The 6,504-nt window shown below is 33.8% G+C and overlaps 1 long non-coding RNA gene across 1 annotated transcript; it reads right to left on the bottom strand.

The window, feature by feature from the left end:
• Positions 1–1,166: 1,166 nt before the first annotated feature.
• On the bottom strand, positions 1,167–5,508 carry LOC136042217 (uncharacterized). The gene is made up of 2 exons (XR_010621200.1): positions 4,837–5,508; positions 1,167–1,443 (listed from the first exon to the last, which is right to left on the bottom strand). It is a non-coding gene; the product is annotated as an uncharacterized LOC136042217 (long non-coding RNA).
• Between the last annotated feature and the right edge of the window lie 996 nt (positions 5,509–6,504).

The raw sequence follows: 6,504 nt of genomic DNA, 5'->3' as shown, positions 1-6,504 counted from the left end.
CCTGAGTGAATAATTCTATTACACATTATTTCATGTTTCTTACCCCTTTGATATGAGTTTTTGCAAGTCCCTGTAAGTCCAGTTTTAACCTTTAAAAATTGTTAATCAAAATCTCGACATGAAAGTTATTTTTTAGTGTTGTAACATTCCAAGTTGCAAATTTCATATTCTTTTATTCATTGAAATTAGTTTGGCCTCAGGAAAAGCTTCGGTTACAGAACCAGTGTAGGACGGGGACTAGGACATTTTCTCAGGCCTACTACGGAACTCTTAAAATGGCTTTGAGTAAGACCGCAAGAAATACCTGAGGTCTCCAGTTGCACAAGCATGGCTTCATATTTATCATACCTTGGTTTTCAGCACTTGCCCATGCTCTTTTATACACAAGAATTTAAGTCTTCCGTGGACAATTTCAAGCCTATTACCTCCGGCTAATTATATATTTATGCATACAAATATTATGCAATTCTAGGGAAGCAACCCATGGTAGATAAACAAGCTAGAAAGAGTTTTTTTATGCTTAAGAACGCCCACTAAAACAGACCAGGCCCAGATAAATATCTGTTAATCAGAATCCTGTGCAAATGTTCCAATCGTTTACTAGGCTAAAATTACCTCAAGGGTTGCCACTCCTCAGTTGGGAAAAGAGTTGAACACACGATCCCCCGTCTTATGGTTATTTCGACTGAATTTAGACACCCATTTCCAGTGGCCACAGATCATGATCTTACGTCTTGCCACGATTGACCTCCTATAGAGGATTCTCCGATGGCGGCGTTCTGTGTCACCATACAACTTAACCCATTACTAGATGAAAGTTTGTAACTCACGAGATGTATTTACATGCTGACAGGAGTTTTCAAGTACGTATTCGGGAGGCTTTCTTCCTCCCTTGCCTTTATTTACAACCCTTCCCCCGGGAGCGGGTGCCCCAGTTTCTTTTACGGGCTCCCAAGGACGAGATACCTTCTGGGTCAGTGCCTTCGATGAAGGTACCCTACATATCTAGCGTTCGTCTATAGGAAAACAGGGGATGTGCTGAATGGCCTAGGGGAGGCCCATTTGAAGCAGCAGACTCAACCGTTTAGCTGTTTTTGCTTTAACCAAAAACCTTACTCATGATTTATCGATAGCAAATGTGAATACATGGATAAAGCAAGGAAAGATTATCATAACAAAATTTTAATCAAAGATAAAAATCAAAAATTCTGTTTTAAAAATTATACTTCAAGATCAGCCCCAATGTTTGGATTCCACGGAAGTTTCGTCCGTTGGATTCCTTGGACGTTTCGTAACACAATCTTCACCAAAATCATTAAGTCGTGGTTGAAGAGTACTATATATGTTGGGGAATCCTTCAATGTTTGGTAATGCATCAGCTGATTGCCCAATAGGTATCCCCTGTGGCAATGCTGTAGTAAAACCAAGTAAAAGAAGGAAAATCTAAAAAAAAGAAAATAAAATGTTTAAAAAAATCATGATTTTAATATTTTTTCCAAAAGAACGAGGTTTTCAAATTCTTTTTTTTACAGAAACGATCTTCATTTTAGACAAATAATCTTTATTTGTTTTATTCAAACTATGGACAATCTTTACATTTTTGCCTATTCATCTCAAACTTGCATTCATCAATCCAATATAATGACTAAAATCAGTATCAATATTTACTAAGCATAATTAAATAGTGAAAAATCACAAAGTAAGCAGTGATTGAACAATAACAAAATTTTGCCAAATATATTATATCTTGAAAAAGAAAATGAAACAGGCTTTAAATACTCAAAGAAACTCACTTCTACTTTCAACGCCATCCTAGCATTTCCACGAAATTATAAAGATTTAATAAGCATAATTAAATGGTAAAAGATCACAAAGTAAGCAGTGATTGAAAAATAACATAATTATGTCAAATATATTTTATCTTCAAAAAGAAAATGAAACACTGGCTTTAAATACATAAAGAAACTCATTTCTATTTTCAGCCCCATTCTAGCATTTCCAAGAAATTGCAGTGTAATTCAAATGGGTTTTAGCTGCTTCATTTCTTTGATAGAAGCAGCCACAGAATTTGAATTATATTTCAGTCAGTTACCTTGAATTCAAATCTTTAATCGTAATTGTTCTGTCATTTTTAGTTAACATTTTTTTTGCATTATTTTTTTCTTGCAAAATCTCTTGTAATATTTCTTGTAATGAAGGGGCTAGCGATATTTATTATAAATGTATTTTGCCATCTAACCTAGACAGTACCTCACTACCTCGCTCTTTACGCTAAAGTTTCAATGTTTGTTCCAATTACTAAAGAATAACTCCTAATGCAGAAGGGCCATTTAATTAGAATAACATCCTTTTAACAAACTTAAAGACAAATAAGCATACAGACTTAGGTACTGAGGAGAGGGCAACCCCCCTCATATACTTAATATTTTCTGTTAGTTTGAGTTGTAATGTTGCTCCTTACTTTAAGTAAAAAGGTTTCTTTTCTCGTTTAATTTCTGATAGGTTTTTTAATTGATTGTGGGAAGTCCAGCTCTTCCTCACGTGGAAATCTCCCTTCTCTCCCCCGAAAACTCCTCCAAGATAAGATCCTCCCGTGTAAGCACCCCCATCGCAAAACATCTCCGCTCTAAATATCTTCAGATTTCCCAAGAGCCAGTACAATATGTAAGTAATGGACAAAGTTCATAGCTTCAAGCCCTTCCATCCAGGGCTCTAGGGAATTAGGTTATCCTCAAAGACATAGTTAATAAATCTTTCAAACATGCTGAAAGAAATCATTATCTCAAAATTCTTATCAGACATTTTTGGGGAAAAAGGGGTGTGGAAGGGGGGTTACCTACCCTCCAAAATGTTTGGTCACTTAAAAAGAGCACTAGAACTTTTGATTTACGATCTAATGAGCCCTCTCTCGATTTTCTAGTATCAATGGTACAATACAATCACCACTGGGGAAAAGAAAATTATAAAAAACATATAAACACTCGCCTGTGGTCTCACTTTAGGCCAACAATTCTAAATTCAATTTTTGTATATAGAAACTTGAAACCTCTAGAGTGAGGTTCTCTTACACCCTAAAGCTCATTTTGTGATTTTCTTTAAGGTCAATTGATTTCTTTGGGGAGTTTCTTCCCTTTTTCAAATAGTATGAAAATTTTCTCAGGATCGTAACTTTTGATGGATAACGTTAAACTTCAAAAACTTTAAATATTTTTTATAAGCGTCAAAATTAGATTCTTTTGGCGTATCTACTATTATCAAGACTCTGTTTCATTTAGTTTTGGTTACTATTGAGCCGCATCGCCCCTTACTTACAGTTCGTAATATATAATTTTAGCTACAGTAATAAGTAGCATTTTTTTTGAATTAAAAACAAATGTATAACTTGATACCGACAATATATTTAAGATTTCAGATGGATAAAAAAAAAACTTTGTTGATTAAGCTTGCTTAAAATTAAATGAAAAACTCTACCATGTATTTGGTTAAAATCATAGGATTAATGTTTACCTCTAACTTTAATAAAGTACCTGCTTTGTGGGTATCAGTGTTTTAACGCCACCTTTTAATTCAGATAGGTCAAAATAGACATAGATATAGACATATACATGGAGATAAATATAAGAACTGACATAGACATAGAAATAGACATAGACATAGACATAGACACAGATATAGACAAAAACATAGACATAGACATAAATATAGACATAGACATAGACTAACCGACCTAAACTGTCTATTCTTACCCAACTAATCGTCTTGATGATGCAAGATTTCCTGGGTGGCGGAAAACATACGGTGGCGGACAACCGCGGCGGTTTTAAAATACACGGTATGATTTATGTGCTTAAGTCACTTAATGAAAACAACAAAACAGGTCTTGACGATATAAATCATATTCTTACTAAAATTTATTCTAGTTATATATCTTACTGTATCAGTATTATAAATCTGATCCATACACTATAGATGACTGCATAGGGGCGGAGCATTTCGGAAAATTGTCAGATTTTCAGAATTATAAAATCGTTCAAAAAGGAAAAATACCCAAATTATAAGATAATTTTGGAAAATATGGAAAATGTTGTAAAAATTTGAAGATTGTGTAAGAAAGTGAGTCCTATTCTCTTTCCACCCTGTGTGCTGCTGTAGTTGAAATATTGTCACATTGTGCAATAAAATATATCAATGAACTGCTTTTGTTTTCCCAAATCAAGTGAAAGTAAAAACTGAAAAATGAGTCATATAGTTCCATAAAGGTAAAGATATTTTAAAGAAAACTAACTAGTTTCTGTGGATGCTTAAATTATGCAGGCTTATCCAAGTTTTGAAGATATTTTTGAATGAACTACATATAATCTGAGGAAGGGGACTGGATCTTACGGCGGGGCCTAGATCTGGGAGGGGTGGTTGTCCCTACCCTGCTGTTTCATAGCAAATTATGCCCCTGATGTTAACTATAATTACGCGTAAAACAAAATAAATTGAATGCCTCGCAGTATTATATAAATTTTCATTGTGATTTCATGAAAACATTATGAACAATTTCATATGAACAAATGACTTCTCTAAGTAGTTAAAATAAAGACTTTGATGTTTTTTATTTATATTTTTACAGCTCAAAGAGTATAACTTGACTGAAGGAATGATCAAAACTTTAATGATTTATTTTATTTATTTTAATTAATTATTCAGTAGCATTCTGAGTAAGAAATAGTTTTAAAAACAAATTAAGAGGCTAGATGTGCCATAATAATATGGGGGTAGTTGCAATATTGTACAAATCTGTGTCTCAATTTAATATAGGAATTAAACATGACTATTCTAAACACTTACATAGTTCATTTTGAGCTTATTTCTTATATTTGAGGATATCAGAGGACAAAATTCGACTGAAAGATTCTGGAGAAATTCTACTTTATATAGACATAAAAATCGCAAACAAAGCCATAAGCTTTTCACTATTAGTTTCTAATAATTAAGTCTTAAAACTACGTCGTAGCCTAAGATCAATGACTTATATTATGCAATGGTTAAAAAAAAGCTCCTAGATGTATAGTATAAACTTGATTTTAAACCCTGACAAATGGACCAACCGGTTTATGGTAATAAATGGCCATCCTAGGTAAAAAGGGATCCTTTTCTATAGAAAATAAAGAATTAACAATTTAAAATCTAAAGGACAAAATTTTGAAAACATTATTCTGTATCAACATAAAAACATTGATGTGAAAACTAACCGAACTTTCATGATTTCCAGATTTAAAGACAAAATAAGTTTTCTTCCAAATGAAATTAGGTAGCCACACTGACACAGCAGAACTAACCGATACTGCTTTGAATTTGAGGAGGTATACTTCCTCCTCACCTCCCTATTTATAATATTATTCTATATTGATGTGCTGAAAGTGTTTATGAGTACACAAAACATCCAACCACTTCCTTTTTAAAGCACCTGAACCTAAAATTTTATTTTTTGAAGATACACATTAGCATTTTCTTTTATTACAGAGAATAAACTATTGGAACATAATTTGTGCTTCACCTGCATAAGTACTTCATCAGTTTTTCTTAAGAAATTAGGGACCAAAAGTGGAAAATTTGTTTAGAGAGTGAGAGGCTGAGGAGGAATAGTCCCTTCATATACAGATTCAGTACAAGAAGGGACAATCCCCTCCTTAGTACTTCACTATATATATATATATATATATATATATATATATATATATATATATATATATATATATATATATATATATATATATATATATAAAATATATATATATATATATATATATATATATATATATATATATATATATATATATATATATATATATATATATATATATATATACACACTAACTGCTGTGCCCCCCCCCCAACCTAGATGTTGGTGCCCCCCCCCCACCAACACCTAGTTGGTGGGGGTGCTTCGTGCTCCCCCCCCCCCCCGCGCGCGTAAGTCGTTACGCGCCATAGTAGTTACGCGCCATTGTAGTTGTGTCCCTATGTCCCACCTGTGAATATAGATAGATATATATATATATATATATGTTTTTAACTACGTAAAACTTATGAATATACAACATTCTTTGCTGTCCCATTGTCTGTGCATATAAATAGATTGTCAGGTTTACCGACTCTTGAACATGCAACATATAATGGTCCATGGGAAAACAATCCGTATTCAGATCTATACCTCATGATTCTAATGATTGCCCTTGAGCTTTGTTGATGGTGATTGCTAATCGACCATTCCCTGTGTCGCCGTCGTCATTTATATATCCCCCTGTGCCCCCAATCGTCCCCGTTGTAGTTGTGTCCCTGTGTCCCGGTCGTCACTTGTGTCCCGGTGTCCCAGTCTGTGATTTCTCTTTGAGTGTCCCGGGCGTCATTTATATTCCTTGTGTCCCGGTGTCCCGGTCGTCATTTGTGTCCCGGTGTCCCGGTCTGTATATACATTCGTTTTTGAATTGGTCTTTTTTTTTAGTTTTTAGTTTT

Source organism: Artemia franciscana, unplaced genomic scaffold (genome assembly GCF_032884065.1).
Source record: "Artemia franciscana unplaced genomic scaffold, ASM3288406v1 PGA_scaffold_75, whole genome shotgun sequence".
NCBI lineage: Eukaryota > Metazoa > Arthropoda > Branchiopoda > Anostraca > Artemiidae > Artemia > Artemia franciscana.
This window is presented reverse-complemented; position numbering and strand designations above follow the sequence as displayed.